The following is a 25,104-nucleotide window of genomic DNA, read 5'->3' as shown; positions in this document are numbered from 1 at the left end:
TGCAGGGAGGTGATGCAGCCAGAGGGGTATACCTCAGCGGCCACTCCGCTGCCTTGCCTGCTGCCTCCCCCTGCATCACCACATGATCCGTAGGCCTGCCGGATTCCCCAATGCTTGCTCGAGGCTGAGTGGCACAGGTGTGGGATGCTGATTGAGGTTGTCCGTACTCCTCTCCATTCTGGAGGGGGGTTATAGCTACCTTCTTCCCCACGGTGGGGGTGCGGGACAGGCCCTGCAGGGTGGTGATGGTGACTGGAGGGGACACCTCCTTAGGCTACCCTGCCTCCAGCATATCACTGCATGGTTCAGAGGGCTGCTTGTTCCCTTACTAATTACCCATGGTTCAATGTCATCGCTGCGGGCTGTTGTGGGAGGTTTTCCATCCCCCCTCCATCTTGGAGGGGGGGGGAGTCTGCTGTCGTTGTCTTTTCCTTTGGTGTCAGGGAGAGGTGCTGGGCGCTGGTGGTGTTAAACCATCACTTAAACCATACCTAAAGGAGGTTATCTATGAGGAGACTGGCGATAATGTGTAGTCACTATGGGTAGAAATCTCAAGTGGGGGAATTGATGCAAAAAAACTAGTCATAGGCATGTGCTACAAACAGCCGGATATTAGCATACATGAGGAAGAACAACTATTGCAGCAAATCAAAACGGATGCTGGATTGGGGGATATCCTTGTCATTGGGGATTTTAATTACCCGGATATAAACAGAAGTAACGATTCATGTGCTAATGCGAGGGGCGGCAGGTTCTTAAATATGTTTAGGGATCACTACTTTTCTCAATTAGTCGAGGACCCAACTTAGGGGTAAAACTACTCTGGATCTAATAATTACTAATAATGTGGACATTATATCAAACACTAAAGTTGGGGAGACTTTGGTTAACAGTGATCACTATATGATCACATTCGACGTCAGTTTCAGGAAACATAGCTACAGGGCTTCCACCAAAACTTTTAACTTTAGGAAGGCTAATTTCAGTATGCTTAGATGTGCACTTAACAACACAGAGTGGGAGGTTCTGTTTAATAACAAGAACACTTCGGAAATGTGAGATGTTTTAAAAGGGTTGCTGGATAGCAATATTCATAACTTTATTCCCATGGGCAGTAAACGCAGGAGTATTAAACTCAAACCGATGTGGCTTAACAAGAAGTTTAAGGCAGAAATGGAAAAAAAAAGCGGGCTTTCAAAGCATTTAAATCTAATGGAAAGGAGGAGTCTTTCAATTATTACAAGGAGTGTAATAAGAAATGCAAAAAAGCAATAAGAGCAGCTAAAATGGAAAATGGAAAGCAAATCGCTATAGAAAGTAAAACCAATCCTAAAAAGTTTTTTAAATACATAAACAGTAAAGGGTTAAAAAAGGAAAATATAGGTCCATTAAAAGATGAATTAGGAGAATTGATAAATGATGATGAAATAAAAGCAGAAATACTGAACAAATTCTTTTCATCAGTATTTCCCAGTGAAGAACTGATGGTGGGAGTAGAGCATAACAATTGTGATAGTAATGATTCATGGTTAGATACTTGTTTAAGCGAAGAAGCAGTCCGGGAGAGACTAAGCAAAATTAAGATTAATAAATCACCTGGTCCTGATGGACTTCACCCGAGGGTTCTTATGGAGCTTAGTTCACAACCTGCACGACCCCTATACTTGATTTTCAATAGTTCAATTAGATCAGGCATGGTATCGAAGGATTGGCGTATAGCTGAGGTAGTGCCATTATTTAAAAAGGGACCCAAAAATCTTCCGGGAAACTACAGACCAGTTAGTTTAACATCTATAGTGGGGAAAATATTGAAAGGAATTCTAAGGGATGTCATACAGGAGTATCTAAAGTCCACTAGGATTATTAGCAAGAACCAGCATGGGTTTGTGAGGGACAGGTCATGTCAGACTAACTTAATTAGCTTCTACGAGGAAGTGAGCAATAAAGCAGTGGATGTGGTCTACCTAGATTTTGCAAAAGCCTTCGATACAGTTCCTCACAGGAGACTGATGATCAAATTAAAGAAGATTGGCCTAGGAAAAACTATTTGCACATGGATAAGCAGCTGGTTGGATAGCAGGGTACAGCAAGTAGTGGTCCCCAGTAGTCAGCGGAATAGCACAAGGGTCCGTACTCGGACCACTACTGTTCAACATATTTATCAATGACCTAGAAATAGGCCTGGAAAGCACAGTGTCAATCTTTGCAGATGATACTAAACTGTGTAAGGTAATTAATTCAGAGTTGGATGTGGAGTCCTTGCAGAATGATCAATCTAAACTTGAACTCTGGGCGTCTAAATGGAAAATGTGGTTCAATACAGACAAATGCAAGGTTATGCATTTTGGGACTAAAAACAAACTTGCATCCTACATATTAAATGGGGAATGCCTAGGGGAAATAGAGTTGGAAATAGATTTGGGGGTATTCATTGATAATAGGCTTAATAACTGTACACAATGTCAAAATGCAGTAAAGAAGGCAAGTAAGGTGCTAGCGTGCATAAAAAGGGGAATTGAGACAAGGGACTCGGATGTAATCATGCCGCTGTATAAGGCATTGGTACGTCCGCACCTGGAATATTGTGTTCAGTTTTGGGCACCATTGTATAAAAAAAACATCAGTGAACTCGAAAGTGTTCAAAGGCGAGCTACTACATTGATTAAAGGCCTAAAAAGACTGGACTATAAGGAAAGACTTACTAGGCTGAATATGTATACACTAGAAAAGAGGCGCCTAAGAGGAGATATTATTAATATCTTCAAATATGTAAAGGGACATCACAAAGAGTTATCAGAGGAATTATTTATTAAAAGAACACTGTTTAGGACACGTGGGCACTCGCTGCGACTGGAGGAGAGAAAGTTCCGAACGTAATGGAGGACAGGGTTCTTCACTGTTAGGGCAATCAGGATGTGGAATTCCCTGCCAGGGAAGGTGGTAATGGCGGACTCTGTTATTGGATTTAAAAAAGGAATGGATACATTTCTGAATAAAAAAGCTATCCAAGGTTATAATACTTAAAATATCAACATGGTTAATCTGGGGGTAACATGAGTTATAGTAGCTAACTAGTCATAAAACATTATTTAGCAAGTATGTAGAATCATCACAACTTAAAACAGGTTGAACACGATGGGCAATTTGCCTCTATTCAACCTCAAATACTATGTTACTTTGTTACTATTGGGCGAACCCCCTCCGCACTTGGGCCCTCATTCAGAGTTGTTTGCTCGTTATTTTTTTCTCGCAACAGAGCGATTAGTCGCTAATGTGCATGCGCAATGTTTGCAGTGCGTCTGTGCCAAGTAAATTTGCTAATAAGTTTGGTATTTTACTCACAGCTTTATGAAGAAATTTCTTCGTTCTGGTGATCGGAGTGTGATTGACAGGAAGTGGGTGTTTCTGGGCAGAAACTGGCCGTTTTATGGGTGTGTGAAAAAACGCAGCCATTTCTTGGAAAAACGTGGGAGTGTCTGGAGAACGAGGGAGTGTCTGAGTGAACGCTGGGTGTGTTTGTGACGTCAAACCAGGAACGAAACTGACTGAACTGATCGCAGTGGCAGAGTAAGTCTCGAGCTACTCAGAAACTGCAAAGAAATTTCTAATCGCAATTCTGCTAATCTTTCGTTCGCAATTCTACTATGCTAAGATTCACTCCAAGTAGGCGGCGGCTTAGCGTGTGCAAAGCTGCTAAAAGCAGATAGCGAGCGAACAACTCGGAATGAGGGCCTTGGTGCGTCTGTCCTCAAGAGACTATTGGGAAGAAAGGTTAGTTTTAGCCTTCTGATGATGTGTTGTCACCATTGAACTCCTAAATATGAGAGGAACTAAAAGATCAGAAATTTGTTGCACGTGTAAAGCTGAGAAACCAGAGGAGCCCGAGCTACCATCTGTGGGGGTGAGCATATGGGGCATCCGTGCCCTCACACCTGAAGCGTACCCGCAGCTGTTGCGCACAGAGTCCCAGCATGGGGACTTAGCCGGGGCATGTGGGTAAGCGTCACCACTGTCCAGGTTGGGCAGTGGTGCGGTCTCTCCCCTGGTCCTTCAGTCCCCTGTGGCTTGTCCCTCCCTTTGCTTAATATTCAGCCGGAGCCTTTCCTCTCCGGGCTTATTAGTCGGAGGGGGGTGCTCCTTCACCTGGGCTGAACAGTCGAGAAATTCACACCGGATGGTGGGCCGCTGGTGCGCGCAGAGTCCTGGCAGGGGGACTTGGCTGGGGACACACCAGTCGGCATGCTAGTCAGCGCTGTCACAGGCCTGGTCGGGTGGTGGTGGGGTCACTCTTCTGGTCCTCCAGTCCCCCTGGCTGGTCCCTCCCTGTGCTTAATATTCAGCTGGATCCTTCGCTCTCTGGGCTTACTAGTCAGAAAGGAGTGCTCCTTCACCCAGGCTTAACAGTTTGAAAATTCACACCAGATTGTGGGGCCACTGATGCACGCAGAGTCCCAGCTGGGGTACTTGGTTAGTGCCACCGCCGGCTGGGTCGGGCGGTGGCTGGGTTTCTACCCTGGTCCTCCAGTCCCCCATGGCTGGTCACTTCCTGTGCTTAATATTCGACCAGTGCCCCCGCTCTCTGCGCTTAATAGTTGTAGGAGGGAGCTCCTTCACCTGGGCTTAACAGTCGGAAAATTCACGCCAGATGGCTTGCAGCTAGGGCATGCAGGGTCCTGACTAGGGGACTTGGCCAGGGAAACTCTGGTCGACGCATTAGTCAGCGCCGCTGCTGCCCAGGTTGGGCAGCGGTAGGGTCTCACCCCTGGTCCTCTAGTCCCCCATGGCTGGTCCTGTCCTGGGCTTAATATTCGGCTTGAATCCCCACTCTCTGGACTTAATAGTCAGAGGGGAGTGCCCCTTCACCTGGGCTGAACAGTTGAGAAATTCACACCGGATGGCGGGCCGCCAGTGCATGCAGAGTCCTGGCAGGTGGTCTTGGCCGGGGACACACCAGTCGGCGTGCAAGTCAGCGCTGTCGCCGGCCGGGTCGGGTGGTGGCGGGGTCTCTCTTCTGGTCCTCCAGTCCCCCATGGCTGGTCCCTCCCTCTACTTAATATTCAGCTGGATCCTTCGCTTTCAGCGCTTACTAGTCGGAGGGGAGTGCTCCTTCACCTGGCCTTAACAGTTGGGAAATTCACACCGGATGGCAGGGCCACTGATGCACGCAGAGTCCCGGCCGAGGTACTTGGTCAGCACCGCTGCCGACTGGGTCAGGCGGTGGCTGGGTCTCTCCCCTGGTCCTCCAGTCCCTCATTGCTGGTTTCTCCCTGTGCTTAATATTCATCCGGAGGCCCCACTTTCCAGGATTAATAGTTGTAACATTCAGGAAATTCATGCCAGATAGCGGGCCGCTGGCGCACGCAGGGTCCCGACTGGGGAACTTGGCTAGGGAAACTCTAGTAGGCACGTGAGTCAGCGCTGCTGCTTGCTGGGTTGGGCACCGGTGGGGTCCCTCCAGTCTCCCATGGCTGGTCCTGACCTGGGCTTAATATTCGGCTGGACGCCCACTCTCCGGGCTTAATAGTCGGAGGGGAGTGCTCCTTCACCCGGGCTTAACAGTCGGGAAATTCACGCCTGGACAGCGGGGCCACTGGGGCACAGGAGAGTTGGTCAGGGGCACCCCAGTCGGCACACGAGTCAGCGCTGCGGCCGGCCGGGTCAGGCGGCGGCGGGTTCTCTCCCCTGGTCCTTCAGTCCCCCGTGGCTGGTCCATCCCTGTGCTTAATATTCAGCCGGAGCCCATGCTCTCTGGTCTTAATAGTCAGAGGGGGGTGCTCCTTCACCCAGGCTTAACACTTGGGAAATTCACACCGGACGGCGGGGCTGCCGGTGCATGCAGAATCCATGCCAGGGGACTTGGCCAGAAACACTCCAGTCGGTGCACGATTCAGCGACGTCACCGGCCGGGCCGGGCTGTGGCAGGGTCTCTCCCCTGATCCTCCAGTCCCCCGTGACTTTTCCCTCCCTTTGCTTAATATTCAGCCGGAGCCCCCGCTCTCCGGACTTAATAGTCAGAGGGGGATGCTCCTTTTCCCGGGCTTAACAGACAGGAAATTCACACCAGATGGCAGGGCTGCTGGCGCATGCAGAGTCCCGGCTGGGCGACTTGGCTGGGGACACTCTGGTCAGCGCACGAGTCAGTGCCACCACCGGCCGGGTGGGTGGTGGTGGATTCTCTCCCCTGGTTCTCCTGTCCTCCATGGCTGGTCCCTCCCTGGGCTTAATATTCGGCAGGAGCCCCTGCACTCTGAGCTTAATAGTCGGAGGGGGTTGCTCCTTCCCCCAGGCTTAACAGTCGGGGCTTTCACGCTGGACGGTGGGGTAATGGCGGATGCAGATACTGGAAAACCCTGGCCTGGGGATTGTTTTTTTCCTTCTTAGGGGGAAGGTCCTTCGTGTGTGTGTGTGTGTGTGTGTGTGTGTGTGTGTGTGTGTGTGTGTGTGTGTTAATTTAGTTTTTTATTATTATAATTTTTTGGGGGTGGGGAGATTATTGGGGGAATGTACATTTTCCCCCATGGGCTGGACACACCTGCTGCTGGCCCATGTGTTTTTACCCAAGTTTTTTTTAAATAATCTTTTTTGGGGGCGTGGGGGGAGTTTTTGTTCTTTATGCAGGCACTGCAGCAACGGATGGGGATACTTGGCAATCCCAAAGCTGCCACAGGTATTTTTCCCATACTGTTTGTTTTTGGGTGTATTTGTGTGTGTTGTTTATATTTAGTTTTTTGGGGGGATTTGAGGGGGGAAGTAGGTGGGGTGTCTTGTTCTTGCCCCAGGCACTGCAGTGGTGGATGGGGATGCTGGACAAACCCTGCTGCCGGCCAAGGTATTTTTCCTGTACTGTTTGTTTTGGGGGTTCTTTTTGGGGTTTTAAAAAATGTTTGTTTTTGTGTTTTTTATGTGTGTTTTTGTTGGGCGGTCATTTTGGTTTTGCGTGTGTTTTTTTTTACCCCTTGTGCTGCAGCAGTGGATGGGGATTGTGGACAACCCAGCTGTGAGTTTTTTGTTTGTTTGTTTTCATTTTTTTTTGTTTAACTGGGCAGGCAAAAACCACACAGCGTCACGCACTCCCAGAAGTCCTTGGTTTGTCTCCCACCCCCAGAAGTTCCCCATTATATCTCTCACTCCCAGAAGTCCTTGGTTTGTTTTCCACTTCCGGAAGTCCTTGGCTTATTTCCTCAAGACAACGCGGACGAGGCAGACAGTAAAATGGATGGCAGTGATGAAGACTATCTCCCTGACTCATCTGAGTTGAGTAGTTCAGATGACAGCAGCAGGGAAGAGAAATCTTGTCACGGGAGACAGGCAATGGAAGAAGCTGAGGCTTCATCCACGGACGGCATCCGGAACCGAAGGACGCATCATAGCCTGTCAGTCCAGGTTCTTACCTGAAAATGGGATGGTTCCAGAACATATAACAAGAAGAAAAACATCTGCTTATAGTTTGAGAGGCCATACTCCAAAATTGCGAGGCATGTGAAAGCCGTCCACTGCAGTGAGCTGGAGGTAGCAAGTGCACTGAGCTTTGATAAGAACTCCAGGGAAAGTTCAGTACAACTGGACCTGATTCGACACCGGGGGAACTTTGTACATAATATTGGTGTTCTCTGCGAGGTCAGCAGTGTCCTACTACCTTGCAAGCAGTTGGCCAAAGCAGCAGCTATTCAAGATTTCATGCACTGTGCACACTGCCAAGGTCTGTTCTCCAGGCGACACCTTGGTGACATGTGAAGAGGTGCCCTCTTCGAAAAAGGAGAGGCCACCCCAAACCCGGTAGAACCCGGGTCCAGTCCCTGTTCACTTACGCCACACCCATTCCGCCAGGTGTTGGCACTGGCCTGTGGAAGTTGTTGAGCCAAATGAATTACAATGATGTGGTACCTGTGATCAAGGGGGATAGCTGCATTATGCAGTTCGGGCAGCACCTCTACAGCTGACTGGGGTTTGATGTCGGCAAGCATGAGTTCATCTGCCAAAAGATCCAAGAGGTGTGTCAGCTCCTGCTGCATGCGATGAATGTCACTCCATTGTGGAGCATGAAAGATTTCATTCAACCACCCAACTTCTTCCAGGTGGTGCATGCCATCAGGAGCCTGGCCGACTACGATGACAAGACCAAAACCTATAAGGTCCCCTCACTGGCCCTGAAGGTGGGCCACAACTTGCAAAAGATTTCCACCATGCAAGGCACTGATGGAGGGCAGTGCCCGGACAGTGGAGAGTGCACGGAGCTTCTGGAAACTGTATGATGTGAGGTGGAGTGAGCTCATCTCAACTGCTGCCTTGAAGACCCTGCGAGAGATAAAATGGAATGTCCCACTCCTACTACCCTTCACTGATGATGTGAAGCGATTGAACCTGTACCTCCTTGACCAGCAGCAGGAGCACATCGATGGGTTGTCTGCCCACCCTTCTGCAAAGCAGTTGTCAATGCTGGCCATGGTCACCCTCTCGCAGCTGATCCTCTTCAAACGCAGGAGGGAAGGTGATGTTTCCAAGATGTGGCTATCCTGATTTGAATCACGGCACATAGCCGACTTGCAGGGCGACGTTGCCCAGGCCCTCTCGGAGATGGAGAAGGCTCTCTGTGACCACTTCACCCATATTGAGATACCTGGGGAAAAAGGCAGGAAGGTTCCCGTCCTGTTATTCCCATGCATGCAAAAAGCGATGGAATTCCTGACCGAGAAGAAGACAGAGTGTGGTGTCACCCCTGACAATTTCTACATGTTTGCAAGGCCAGGCACCTTATCACACTTCAGGGGATCTGACTGCATTCATCTCTATGCCCGGGAGTGTGGAGCCAAGCATCCTGAAGCACTGTCCTCCACCCGCCTCCAGAAGCATGTGGCCACCCTTTCCAGGGTCCTCAACCTAAGTATCTCCAAGATGGACCAGCTAGCCAATTTCCTTGGGCATGACATACGGGTGCACCGGCAGTATTACCATCTTCCAGAAGTTACCCTGCAGCTGGCCAAGTTAAGCAAGCTATTTGTGGCCCTGGAGCAAGGGAGAATGGCTGAATTTAGGGTCCACAGTCTGGAAGAGATCTCCATTGATCCAGATGGTAAGTATCACTCGACGGGTGGCTCCAGGGACTGACACAGTAAGTGGGCTGGTGTGACAGGTTTTACTGTCTATCTCTATTTCCAGAACCAATCCAGGTGGCAAGTGATGACTCTGGGGATGAGCCAGAGAGGCAAGCCAGTGAGGTGACAGTGGTGCACACTGAGAAAGAAGCAAACAGTGTGGCAGTGGAAGGAGCCACTCCTAAAGGTGGGTGCAACCTTCCATACCGGTGGGGGGTTGGTAGAGGGTGGCCTTGGCTGGTGATGGATTTGCAGTGTGACTGATCTTTCCTCTCCCATGTAGGTGACAGCAGAGGTGCTAAGTGGAAACCATGGACCCCAACGTAAGTCTGAGCCATTGATAGACACATGACGCGGTTCATCCACTCCTGCAAGGTTCCGGGCAAGAAGACTTATGATGCATGCCTAAGGGCTGAAACCCAAGCGCTGAAGGCTCAGAACTGGCTTTCAGTTAAATTCTACATAAATAAACGAATAACTGTGATAATGATAAAGAGCATGAACTAAATAAATATATAAACAATAAGTAAACAAACACATGCATACATACATAAACAAATGAATAAATAAATCAATACATAATAAAATGTGGGTGCCATTGCACCCAGTGGCCACCTGGCAGCTGGGGGGAGGGTGTCACACTTAAAATATGTTATGTCCCCATGGTCCCCTCCCAGGCCATGCATGCCCCACCCGCTGTCCCCTTGCACAGGCTTCCAGGGGTAAGGAAAATGGTGTCCCTTTGATGGATGTTCCAGACATGAGTCCCGATGAGGTCACAAAAACAAGTATGTGTGATTGTGTAAGTGCATGAGTGTCAGTGTGTATGTGCGTGACTCCCATGTTCAGTGTCACCCCCCTGGATCTGGCCTCTGGGAGAACTACATCTCACAGGAGCACTTGTGCCACCCAGCACCCCCCAAAGCCTCCCAGTAACCCTCTATCCAATGAGAGACTGGAGGGGAGACCATTGGGAGCCACAGAGTCCACCAAAGACCCTTCAGAGGGGTGAGTATATTTTTTTTTATTTTTCATGAGTCACGGGGTTATCAGTTCTGGAAACCCTGCAATCATGTTTTCTATTGGATACTGCAGGTATTGGGAGAGTGCATACCCATGGTAATTTGATTGCAAGGTAAGTAAGGTTTTTAGCCTTGCTAAACCTCGCTCCCATTTGTATTAAACTTAAGGTAGACAAAAGTGATTAGATACCACCCCAAATGTGCGCAAGCGAAATGGTGTACTCTTGCAACAGGCATGTGTTTGTGAAGGCATAAAATGGGTACAGGGGCAATGAATAGATAATTTGCTAACTAAATGGCTTGGCAGAAGGACCTGAGTTTGAAAAGGGGATCATCATAGGCTGCACAGTGTCATGTTTCCAGGGCGAAGCTGGATTGGTATACAGAAAGTTTGGTAACTGGGATGGACTGGCTAACTCAGAGTCCAAATTTTAACACCACTGAGAATCTCTGGGACAAATTGGAGCAACAGGTGTATTCTAGACTGACTCGACCTTCTTCAGTGTTGCAGTTGGTCATTGTACTATAGGCAGAATGGCAACACATACTTCCTGTTGTTGTCCAATAACTTTTGGACAGTTTACCAAGAAGGGTGTCTGCAGTAATCACTGTACGTGGGGGACCTACAAAGTACTGATGTCAATTCTGTTTGCTGTCACTGTCCAGTCACTTTTGTCTACATACAGTAGTGTGCATTTATTATTTTATCAGTGTTGCCACTGGTTGGTCTGGGAAAACTTAAGGCCATTGTGAAGTTCCTGGGTGGTAGAGTTAGGTCTAACTATGCAATTAAGGTACCTTAAGGTTGCATAGTGAATACACTGCAAGGATACGGTGTATTGCTACTAGCTGTTACAATAGCAATACAAAACAGTACATCAATATCACAGTAAATGGTGGCTTAAACAATTGTCAGGTTAACACTCCACACCTTTGACTAATGTAATTTCCCTTTCCCTCCCCAAGCCATTGTTACTTTATTCCCACACAAATTCCAGTGTTGTTCTTCCCTTCTCAGGTCAGATAGCCTATATTACCATAAGCTCTGTGATTGGCTAAGTATTGAAGGGGCTGTAGATGTCTTGTGGAGATTCCCCTGTTGTGTTGGTGCCACTGAGGCTACCTGCTGCACTGGTGCAAATGAACCATCTAATGAAGGGGAGTGATTGTGGTAATAAAGAGTCCCTCCACGCTTAAATCTTTCCAATGTTTTTAAGATGGAAATGTTGTAAGACCACTTTTGGGTTACCCATAATCCCATGAACCTCAACCACCTGATGACTTTATAGAAACAAACATGATAACATAGCTTCCCTTGATGTGCATCTATCCCTTACAATTCATTCTGAATACCAATTAGTCAAAAAATACATCATGTCACTGTACAAATAACCACAATTTATGTGTTTCCCAGTTATCTGAGGGGCCTCCCACAGAAGTATTATACTAAATAGCCATATAGTCCAGGATACAGATGTGTCCTCATACATCATTTCTGCAGTCAGGACAAACAGCCTTTCTCGCTATGCCTGGACCCTTAAGACTCTGCTTGCGTTGCATGTCTTTTTTGCTGTAAATACATCTTAGTTGCAATGCTATGTGATTAGAATACATCGGAAGCATCTGCTGATTAAATTAATATTTGACACTTGTACATCTGTGTGGGACTAAGGCCAAATTCAACATGGAATGCTGCTCCGACAACATTTGTATGCTGAAGCCCTCTGCAGTGTGCGTATGCGCAGAAACCTGACTGCGCATGCGCACACAGTGAGAAGCAACGGCATCTCAAATTTGCGAACGATTGGCAGGCAGAGACGTTCGTGGGGCGGGAGGGGACGGGAGGGGGCATTGTGGTGGTGTTTTAGATGAGCGGTCCGGACAATGCAGGCGTGTCCAGATCATTTCTGGGGTGGGCCGCAGCGGCTGCATGATGTCACACACAGCAACTACGAGCCTAAACAGGATGTGTAGCAGTCTACCTTCGCAGCTAAGCTGAGTAGGCCAAGGGCAACCCTAACTATACGAGAGCATCGCTGTCATGCAATGCGCTGACATATTTGTTGGGGGAGGGGGGGTGGACCCAGCATGCTGGACGGACTTGCCCTGTGCTGGGAGTCCCCCCTCATTTCAGAGTAAAGAGTTGTAGGTGTGTGTTTCTTTGCACATCTGCAACTCATTCTGAATTAGGCCCTAAGTATCTGAATCTGTATACAAAACGCTACAATGTAGCAGTTGCAGCTTTTTTCCAGTACAAGTTCCGTTGTGCTCCATATACAGACTCAGTCACACACAATATACACGTTTTGCATATCCATGATCAGCGCAGTCTCCTGGTGCATCCTAGTTGCATTGTGCTGCGACTAAGATGCATTTTAGGCAAAATGCTGGCAAAGTTGCACAGTACCCAGAGGTTCACTCACGCCAGGCATCTCACGCTGTATGGTGTATTGAGATTAGATGTATGAGGACACATCTGTGTTCCAAGGGGCAAAAGAGAGGTTTGTCATGGTCATATTATGCAGGCAATGGGCCTTATTCAGTATGGACCGCTAATGCGATGTGGTCACACTATGCCATTTTTATGCCTAGTGCTTACATGCGGGTCACAGTCTGCATGTGCGCGGGCCGGGCTATGCAATCGCATCAAATTGATGTGAACACCTCTGCCTAATTGACAGACAAAGGCATTCGAGGGGTGGTTGTCGGTGGCAATGCAGCGTTGTTAGGGCGACGAAGCAGCGTTGCATAACATCACACACGGGCGATGTGACAAGGAAAATGGTGGCAGTCGTCTGCCTTCGCAGCCAGGGTGTGCAGGCAGGGGGGTTTCCATATTCAGTGATGCGATCGCAGTTGAATTGCAAATGCATTGCTGCCCACAATTAGCATGCTGAGCGGCCTTGCCCTGTACTGGGTGACCCCAAGCATGCGATCGCAAGCAGTTGCAGTTTTGCAAATTTAGCAAAACTGATGCTGAATAAGGTCCAAGATGTGCAAAACTATCCTGGAGCATTTTGAAGAAAGCTATAAAGAGCACCAAATATTTAGTTTTTCACTTAAATTAGCTAGAACAGAAAAATATGTTTTTCACTATGATAACACATGTTCACAAACTTTCCTTGTGCTTATGAGCTGGTTGGGTACATACAGTACTGTAGGTTTATTTTGGTGTATTTATGCTTATAGTAACTTTGAGTGGTACTGTGTGCTCAGTGTAGGGGTGTAACTGTGCTGTTTTACACGCATCTTTAACCACTTAACTGATGATTTTTCCCTTCAAAAGCGTTAAAACATTGTTTTTTTTTTAAATTTATTTTATTTAATCAAGTTGAAAATTATTTTTAAAAATATTTAAACATTATATTATGCACATCTGCAGAACGGATCTCCTCGTCAAAAACGGAGGGACAGGGTGGGACGGCGCAGTTTCATGAAATCTGACCATACCAGTTAAGTTATAGACCTTCATTTGTTGGTACATACTGTATGCACTCAGCTCAAATCAGACCCAATATCATGTCCTATTCTTACACGTATCTGAGAAAAATATTTGAATACATTTGTAAAACAAAAATAAAAAATGAGTCTACATTTTTGTGACAGTTTATGTAGTAATCAAAATGAATAAATACACATAAATGGACTCTTTAACATACCACCATAATTTTGTTTTTATAAATCTTTAAAGAGCAATGAACAGTTAATTGTTTTACAAGTCAAGATCATTTCACGTAACAAAGAGCTTAGTCATCATGTTTTTCATCAGTTCTAATGACTTCAGAGACTGCAGCAGAAATATCTTCCCAAGATACCAGGGCTCTAATTAATAGCTCTGAGTTTTATAATAATGTTTACTGTAACAAGTATTGTTTAAATTCTACAGATTAATTAGACTGTGTTATGTCTACAGGGTAAAATCTCTCTATTGATGCTCAATTAAGTCTCTCTGTAGTGATGTTCGTGTTTGACTCCAAAGTCAACTGAACTAATCAGCTATGATGTAATTTCCACATACTGTACTGTATGCAATGCATTTGTAATACAGGACATGTTTTACCTCTGATACTGTATTGTATTATTGCCATGTTCATTAAAGCACTGACCAAACAACATGTTTATGACTTGTAAGCAGACCCACAAACCTCCATCAGGTTTATTTATCAAAAAGGACACTAAAGCAATAGCAATACCAGTAGGCAGGGTGTGTAGCCAAAAGTATGTGGGCCCCATAGCAACATTAACTTGTACCTTAGTTAACGTTATGCCCACTGCTGTACACTAATTCATTTTATGTCCCATGGTAGTTCAATAGTTCATTGCAAGCCCCATATTAGTGCCCTAGTAAACAATATGCAACACTGTAGTGCTGCCAGTACACATTATGCCACACAGTGCCTCTGGTTTATATTGTGCCCTACATTTTCCCCAGTACATATTATGTCACATTAAAGTGTCCTCAGTTCATAATGCCACAGTGTAAAGCCTCTAGTTCATCTTATGCCACACTGTAGAGCCACACATTTTATTACCCCTAACTTCTATTATGCCACATACAGATGGAGCCCTGCTTGTCTATCCCTTTAATAGGAATAATTGAGCCAGGGCAGTCGGACTTAATCCCCTGCTGTAATGACTTAATCCCCTGCTGTATTGTTCTCTCTGTATTGTATTGCAGCTGAGAACAATATTATTATTATCCTTTATTTATATGGCTCTACAAGTGTTCCGCAGCGCAGAATTACAGAGTACATAAACTAATAATCAAAACAGGAAAACAGCAATTTACAGTTGACGACAATATAGGACAAGTACAGGGTAAATAAACATAGCTACATCAGCAGATGACACTGGAATAGGTATCAGGTGGCAGAAGACTGGGATTTGGGGCATCTGAAGATTATTAAAGTAAGAAAAAGGATAAGCACATGAGGGAAGAGGGCCCTACTCATGAGAGCTTACATTCTAATAGATGAAAGGCTTATGCTAATTAGAGATGAGCGGGTTCGGTTCTCAGAGAACCGACCCCCCCCCCCCCCAAACTTTGGCTTCCGAGTCCAGATCCGAGCCAGGCTCGGATTTTCCATCTTGACTCGGAAACCCGAACGCGGCAAAACGTCATCATCCCGCTGTCGAATTCTCGCGGGATTTGAATTCCATAAAAGTAGCCGCGCGTCACGGCCATTTTCACTCCTTTCTCAGAGAGTGTAGTGAGAGGACGTGTCTCCATCCTCAATGTCTGTGTGGGGGCGGGAAAGTGGCGAGCCGAGTCTACTTACTGCTGTCTTGTGCTGCTCAGTCCAGTCCAGTGTAGTCAGTGTCTTATGCTGCATCAGTCCAGCCAGTCACAGTGTTGGTGTCCAATGCTGCTATATGTCCCCAGTGCTGCTGGCTGCTGTATAAGTCCCTTGCATTTTAGCTGTGTTGTCTTGCATCAGACCAGAGGTAGTGTCTTGTGCAGAATCAGCATAGTGACCAGTCACAGTGGTGGTGTCTTCTGCTGCCATATATCCACTGTTACTGCCGTATAATTCCTGTGATACTGGCGTATAATTCCAGTGATATTGAAGAATAATTCCCGTGATACTGTCGTATAATTCCTGTGACATTGCCATATAATTCTCTGAATACTGGCGTATTATTCCTGTGATATTGACGTATAATTCTCGGAATACTGGCATATAATTCCTGTGGCATTGCAGTATAATCTGCTAAAATACTGACGTATAATTCCTGTGACATTGCCGTATAATTCTATGAATACTGACGTATAATTCCTTTGACACTGACGTATAATTCCTGTGATATTGCCATATAATTCCCGTGATACTGGCGTATAATTCCTGTGACATTGCAGAATAATTCTCTGAATAATGGCGTATAATTCCTGTGACATTGCCGTATAATTCTTAGAATACTGGCGTATAATTCCTGTGATATTGCAGTATAATTCCTGTGATAATGCCGTATAATTCTTGGAATACTGTCAAATAATTCCTGTGATATTGCCGTTTAATTCTCTGAATACTGGCGTATAATTCCTGTGACACCGCTGTATAATTTTCTGAATACTGGCGTATAATTCCTGTAATATTGCCGTATAATTCTCGGAATACTGGCATATAATTCCTGTGATATTGCTGTATATTTCCTTTGACATTGCCGTATAATTCATGTGATATTGCTGTATGATTCTCTGAATACTGGCGTATAATTCCTGTGACATTGCCGTATAATTCTCGGAATACTGGCGTATAATTCCTCTCATATTGCCATATAATTCTAGTGATATTGCTGTATAATTCTCAGAATACTGGCGTATAATTCCTGTGATACTACCATATAATTCCTGTGATGTTGCCATAAAAATTTCGTAATACTGGCATATAATTCCTGTGACTTTGCCGTATAATTCTCTGAATACTGGCGTATAATTCCTGTGACATTGCGGTATAATTCTCAGAATACTGGCGTATAATTAGTGTGATATTGGCGTATAAATTCCTGTGATATTGCCGTACAATTCTTGGAATACTGGCATATAATTCCTGTAACACTGCCGTAAAATTCTCAAAAATACTGGAGTATAATTCCTGTGATATTGCCATATAATTCATGTGATATTGCCGTATAATTCTCAGAATACTGGCGTATAATTCCTGTGACATTGCCGTATAATTCTCTAAATACTGCCGTATAATTCCTGTAACATTGCCTAATAATTCCTGTGATATTGCCATATAATTCCCGTGATACTGTCGTATAATTCCTGTGACATTGTAGTATAATTCTCTGAATACTGGCGTATAATTCCTGTGACATTATCGTATAATTCTCGGAATACTGGCGTATAATTCCTGTGTTACTGACGTATAATTCTCGTAATACTGGTATATAATTCCTGTGGCATTGCCGTATAATTCTCGAAAATACTGGCGTATAATTCCTGTGACATTGCCGTATAATTCTCTGAATACTGGCGTATAATTCCTGTGACACTGACGGATAATTCCTGTGATATTGCCATATAATTCCTGTGATACTGGTATATAATTCCTGTAACATTGCAGAATAATTCTCAGAATACTTGCGTATAATTCCTGTGATATTGCAGTATAATTCTTGTGATATTGCTGTATAATTCTCGGAATACTGGCGTATAATTGCTGTGATATTGCCGTATAATTCCTGTGATGTTTTCGTATAATTTTCGGAATACTGGCATATAATTCCTGTGATATTGCTGTATATTTCCTTTGACATTGCCGTATAATTCATGTGACATTGCTGTATGATTCTCTGAATACTGGCATATAATTAATGTGACATTGCCGTATAATTCTCGGAATACTGGCGTATAATTCCTCTCATATTGCCGTATAATTCTAGTGATATTGCTGTATAATTCTCAGAATACTGGCGTATAATTCCTGTGATACTACCATATAATTCCTGTGATGTTGCCATATAATTTTCGGAATACTGGCATATAATTCCTGTGACATTGCCGTATAATTCTTGTGACTTTGCCGTATAATTCTCTGAATACTGGCGTATAATTCATGTGACATTGCGGTATAATTTTCAGAATACTGGCGTATAATTAGTGTGATATTGGCATATAATTCCTGTGATATTGCCGTACAATTCATGGAATACTGGCATATAATTCCTGTGACACTGCCGTAAAATTCTCGAAAATACTGTAGTATAATTCCTGTGATATTGCCGTATAATTTTCTGAATACTGGCGTATTATTGCTGTGATATTGACGTATAATTCTCGGAATACTGGCATATGATTCCTGTGGCATTGCAGTATAATCTGCTAAAATACTGGCGTATAATTCCTGTGATATTGCCGTATAATTCTATGAATACTGACGTATAATTCCTTTGACACTGACGTATAATTCCTGTGATATTGCCATATAATTCCCGTGATACTGGCGTATAATTCCTGTGACATTGCAGAATAATTCTCTGAATAATGGCGTATAATTCCTGTGACATTGCCGTATAATTCTCAGAATACTGGCGTATAATTCCTGTGATATTGCAGTATAATTCCTGTGATAATGCCGTATAATTCTTGGAATACTGTCAAATAATTCCTGTGATATTGCCGTATAATTCTATGAATACTGACGTATAATTCCTTTGACACTGACGTATAATTCCTGTGATATTGCCATATAATTCCCGTGATACTGGCGTATAATTCCTGTGACATTGCAGAATAATTCTCTGAATAATGGCGTATAATTCCTGTGACATTGCCGTATAATTCTTAGAATACTGGCGTATAATTCCTGTGATATTGCAGTATAATTCCTGTGATAATGCTGTATAATTCTTGGAATACTGTCAAATAATTCCTGTGATATTGCCGTTTAATTCTCTGAATACTGGCGTATAATTCCTGTGACATTGCCGTATAATTCTCTGAATACTGGCGTATAATTCCTGTAATATTGCAGTATAATTCTCGGAATACTGGCATATAATTCCTGTGATATTGCTGTATATTTCCTTTGACATTGCCGTATAATTCATGTGATATTGCTGTATGATTCTCTGAATACTGGCGTATAATTCCTGTGACATTGCCGTATAATTCTCGGAATACTGGCGTATAATTCCTCTCATATTGCCATATAATTCTAGTGATATTGCTGTATAATTCTAAGAATACTGGCGTATAATTCCTGTGATACTACCATATAATTCCTGTGATGTTGCCATAAAAATTTCGTAATACTGGCATATAATTCCTGTGACTTTGCCGTATAATTCTCTGAATATTGGCGTATAATTCCTGTGACATTGCGGTATAATTCTCAGAATACTGGCGTATAATTAGTGTGATATTGGCGTATAATTCCTGTGATATTGCCGTACAATTCTTGGAATACTGGCATATAATTCCTGTGACACTGCCGTAAAATTCTCAAAAATACTGGAGTATAATTCCTGTGATATTGCCATATAATTCATGTGATATTGCCGTATAATTCTCAGAATACTGGCGTATAATTCCTGTGACATTGCCGTATAATTCTTTAATACTGCCGTATAATTCCTGTAACATTGCCTAATAATTCCTGTGATATTGCCATATAATTCCCGTGTTTCTGTCGTATAATTCCTGTGACATTGCCGTATAATTCTCTGAATACTGGCGTATAATTCCTGTGACATTATCGTATAATTCTCGGAATACTGGCGTATAATTCCTGTGTTACTGACGTATAATTCTCGTAATACTGGTATATAATTCCTGTGGCATTGCCGTATAATTCTCGAAAATACTGGCGTATAATTCCTGTGACATTGCCGTATAATTCTCTGAATACTGGCGTATAATTCCTGTGACACTGACGGATAATTACTGTGATATTGCCATATAATTCCTGTGATACTGGTATATAATTCCTGTAACATTGCAGAATAATTCTCCGAATTAATGGCGTATAATTCCTGTGACATTGCCGAATAATTCTCAGAATACTTGCGTATAATTCCTGTGATATTGCAGTATAATTCTTGTGATATTGCTGTATAATTCTCGGAATACTGGCGTATAATTGCTGTGATATTGCCGAATAATTCCTGTGATGTTGTCGTATAATTTTCGGAATACTGGCGTATAATTCCTGTGATATTGCTGTATATTTCCTTTGACATTGCCGTATAATTCATGTGACATTGCTGTATGATTCTCTGAATACTGGCGTATAATTAATGTGACATTGCCGTATAATTCTCGGAATACTGGCGTATAATTCCTCTCATATTGCCGTATAATTCTAGTGATATTGCTGTATAATTCTCAGAATACTGGCTTATAATTCCTGTGATACTACTATATAATTCCTGTGATGTTGCCATATAATTTTCGGAATACTGGCATATAATTCCTGTGACATTGCCGTATAATTCTTGTGACTTTGCCGTATAATTCTCTGAATACTGGCGTATAATTCATGTGACATTGCGGTATAATTTTCAGAATACTGGCGTATAATTAGTGTGATATTGGCATATAATTCCTGTGATATTGCCGTACAATTCTTGGAATACTGGCATATAATTCCTGTGACAGTGCCGTAAAATTCTCGAAAATACTGTAGTATAATTCCTGTGATATTGCCGTATAATTCTCTGAATACTGGCGTATTATTGCTGTGATATTGACGTATAATTCTCGGAATACTGGCATATAATTCCTGTGGCATTGCAGTATAATCTGCTAAAATACTGGCGTATAATTCCTGTGACATTGCCGTATAATTCTATGAATACTGACGTATAATTCCTTTGACACTGACGTATAATTCCTGTGATATTGCCATATAATTCCCGTGATACTGGCGTATAATTCCTGTGACATTGCAGAATAATACTCTGAATAATGGCGTATAATTCCTGTGACATTGCCGTATAATTCTCAGAATACTGGCGTATAATTCCTCTGATATTGCAGTATAATTCCTGTGATAATGCCGTATAATTCTTGGAATACTGTCAAATAATTCCTGTGATATTGCCGTTTAATTCTCTGAATACTGGCATATAATTCCTGTGACATTGCCGTATAATTCTCTGAATACTGGCGTATAATTCCTGTAATATTGCCGTATAATTCTCGGAATACTGGCATATAATTCCTGTGATATTGCTATATATTTCCTTTGACATTGCCGTATAATTCATGTGACATTGCTGTATGATTCTCTGAATACTGGCGTATAATTCCTGTGACATTGCCGTATAATTCTCGGAATACTGGCGTATAATTCCTCTCATATTGCCATATAATTCTAGTGATATTGCTGTATAATTCTCAGAATACTGGCGTATAATTCCTGTAATACTACCATATAATTCCTGTGATGTTGCCATAAAGTTTTCGGAATACTGGCATATAATTCCTGTGACATTGCCATATAATTCTAGTGATATTGCTGTATAATTCTGAGAATACTGGCGTATAATTCCTGTGATACTACCATATAATTCCTGAGATGTTGCCATAAAAATTTCGTAATACTGGCATATAATTCCTGTGACTTTGCCGTATAATTCTCTGAATACTGGCGTATAATTCCTGTGACATTGCGGTATAATTCTCAGAATACTGGCGTATAATTAGTGTGATATTGGCGTATAATTCCTGTGATATTGCCGTACAATTCTTGGAATACTGGCATATAATTCCTGTGACACTGCCGTAAAATTCTCAAAAATACTGGGGTATAATTCCTGTGATATTGCCATATAATTCATGTGATATTGCCGTATAATTCTCAGAATACTGGCGTATAATTCCTGTGACATTGCCGTATAATTCTCTGAATACTGGCGTATAATTCCTGTGACATTATCGTATAATTCTCGGAATACTGGCGTATAATTCCTGTGTTACTGACGTATAATTCTCGTAATACTGGTATATAATTCCTGTGGCATTGCCGTATAATTCTCGAAAATACTGGCGTATAATTCCTGTGACATTGCCGTATAATTCTCTGAATACTGGCGTATAATTCCTGTGACACTGACGGATAATTCCTGTGATATTGCCATATAATTCCTGTGATACTGGTATATAATTCCTGTAACATTGCAGAATAATTCTCAGAATACTTGCGTATAATTCCTGTGATATTGCAGTATAATTCTTGTGATATTGCTGTATAATTCTCGGAATACTGGCGTATAATTGCTGTGATATTGCCGTATAATTCCTGTGATGTTGTCGTATAATTCTCTAAATACTGCCGTATAATTCCTGTAACATTGCCTAATAATTCCTGTGATATTGCCATATAATTCCCGTGATACTGTCGTATAATTCCTGTGACATTGCCGTATAATTCTCTGAATACTGGCGTATAATTCCTGTGACATTATCGTATAATTCTCGGAATACTGGCGTATAATTCCTGTGTTACTGACGTATAATTCTCGTAATACTGGTATATAATTCCTGTGGCATTGCCGTATAATTCTCGAAAATACTGGCGTATAATTCCTGTGACATTGCCGTATAATTCTCTGAATACTGGCGTATAATTCCTGTGACACTGACGGATAATTCCTGTGATATTGCCATATAATTCCTGTGATACTGGTATATAATTCCTGTAACATTGCAGAATAATTCTCCGAATTAATGGCGTATTATTCCTGTGACATTGCCGAATAATTCTCAGAATACTTGCGTATAATTCCTGTGATATTGCAGTATAATTCTTGTGATATTGCTGTATAATTCTCGGAATACTGGCGTATAATTGCTGTGATATTGCCAAATAATTCCTGTGATGTTGTCGTATAATTTTCGGAATACTGGCGTATAATTCCTGTGATATTGCTGTATATTTCCTTTGACATTGCCGTATAATTCATGTGACATTGCTGTATGATTCTCTGAATACTGGCGTATAATTAATGTGACATTGCCGTATAATTCTCGGAATACTGGCGTATAATTCCTCTCATATTGCCGTATAATTCTAGTGATATTGCTGTATAATTCTCAGAATACTGGCGTATAATTCCTGTGATACTACCATATAATTCCTGTGATGTTGCCATATAATTTTCGGAATACTGGCATATAATTCCTGTGACATTGCCGTATAATTCTTGTGACTTTGCCGTATAATTCTCTGAATACTGGCGTATAATTCATGTGACATTGCGGTATAATTTTCAGAATACTGGCGTATAATTAGTGTGATATTGGCATATAATTCCTGTGATATTGCCGTACAATTCTTGGAATACTGGCATATAATTCCTGTGACAGTGCCGTAAAATTCTCGAAAATACTGTAGTATAATTCCTGTGATATTGCCGTATAATTCTCTGAATACTGGCGTATTATTGCTGTGATATTGACGTATAATTCTCGGAATACTGGCATATAATTCCTGTGGCATTGCAGTATAATCTTCTAAAATACTGGCGTATAATTCCTGTGACATTGCCGTATAATTCTATGAATACTGACGTATAATTCCTTTGACACTGACGTATAATTCCTGTGATATTGCCATATAATTCCCGTGATACTGGCGTATAATTCCTGTGACATTGCAGAATAATACTCTGAATAATGGCGTATAATTCCTGTGACATTGCCGTATAATTCTCAGAATACTGGCGTATAATTCCTGTGATATTGCAGTATAATTCCTGTGATAATGCCGTATAATTCTTGGAATACTGTCAAATAATTCCTGTGATATTGCCGTTTAATTCTCTGAATACTGGCGTATAATTCCTGTGACATTGCCGTATAATTCTCTGAATACTGGCGTATAATTCCTGTAATATTGCCGTATAATTCTCGGAATACTGGCATATAATTCCTGTGATATTGCTGTATATTTCCTTTGACATTGCCGTATAATTCATGTGACATTGCTGTATGATTCTCTGAATACTGGCGTATAATTCCTGTGACATTGCCGTATAATTCTCGGAATACTGGCGTATAATTCCTCTCATATTGCTATATAATTCTAGTGATATTGCTGTATAATTCTCAGAATACTGGCGTATAATTCCTGTAATACTACCATATAATTCCTGTGATGTTGCCATAAAGTTTTCGGAATACTGGCATATAATTCCTGTGACATTGCCATATAATTCTAGTGATATTGCTGTATAATTCTGAGAATACTGGCGTATAATTCCTGTGATACTACCATATAATTCCTGAGATGTTGCCATAAAAATTTCGTAATACTGGCATATAATTCCTGTGACTTTGCCGTATAATTCTCTGAATACTGGCGTATAATTCCTGTGACATTGCGGTATAATTCTCAGAATACTGGCGTATAATTAGTGTGATATTGGCGTATAATTCCTGTGATATTGCCGTACAATTCTTGGAATACTGGCATATAATTCCTGTGACACTGCCGTAAAATTCTCAAAAATACAGGGGTATAATTCCTGTGATATTGCCATATAATTCATGTGATATTGCCGTATAATTCTCAGAATACTGGCGTATAATTCCTGTGACATTGCCTAATAATTCCTGTGATATTGCCATATAATTCCCATGATACTGTCGTAAAATTCCTGTGACATTGCCGTATAATTCTCTGAATACTGGCGTATAATTCCTGTGACATTATCGTATAATTCTCGGAATACTGGCGTATAATTCCTGTGATACTGACGTATAATTCTCGTAATACTGGTATATAATTCCTGTGGCATTGCCGTATAATTCTCGAAAATACTGGCGTATAATTCCTGTGACATTACCGTATAATTCTCTGAATACTGGCGTATAATTCCTGTGACACTGACGTATAATTCCTGTGATATTGCCATATAATTCCTGTGATACTGGTATATAATTCCTGTGACATTGCAGAATAATTCTCTGAATAATGGCGTATAATTCCTGTGACATTGCCGAATAATTCTCAGAATACTTGCGTATAATTCCTGTGATATTGCAGTATAATTCTTGTGATATTGCTGTATAATTCTCGGAATACTGGCGTATAATTGCTGTGATATTGCCGTATAATTCCTGTGATGTTGTCGTATAATTTTCGGAATACTGGCGTATAATTCCTGTGATATTGCTGTATATTTCCTTTGACATTGCCGTATAATTCATGTGACATTGCTGTATGATTCTCTGAATACTGGCGTATAATTACTGTGACATTGCCGTATAATTCTCGGAATACTGGCGTATAATTCCTCTCATATTGCCATATAATTATTGTGACTTTGCCGTATAATTCTCTGAATACTGGCGCATAATTCCTGTGACATTGCGGTATAATTCTCAGAATACTGGCGTATAATTAGTGTGATATTGGCGTATAATTCCTGTGATATTGCCGTACAATTCTTGGAATACTGGCATATAATTCCTGTGACACTGCCGTAAAATTCTCGAAAATACTGTAGTATAATTCCTGTGATATTGCTGTATAATT

The sequence above is a fragment of the Pseudophryne corroboree genome, chromosome 6 (genome assembly GCF_028390025.1).
Source record: "Pseudophryne corroboree isolate aPseCor3 chromosome 6, aPseCor3.hap2, whole genome shotgun sequence".
Lineage (NCBI taxonomy): Eukaryota > Metazoa > Chordata > Amphibia > Anura > Myobatrachidae > Pseudophryne > Pseudophryne corroboree.
This window is presented reverse-complemented; position numbering follows the sequence as displayed.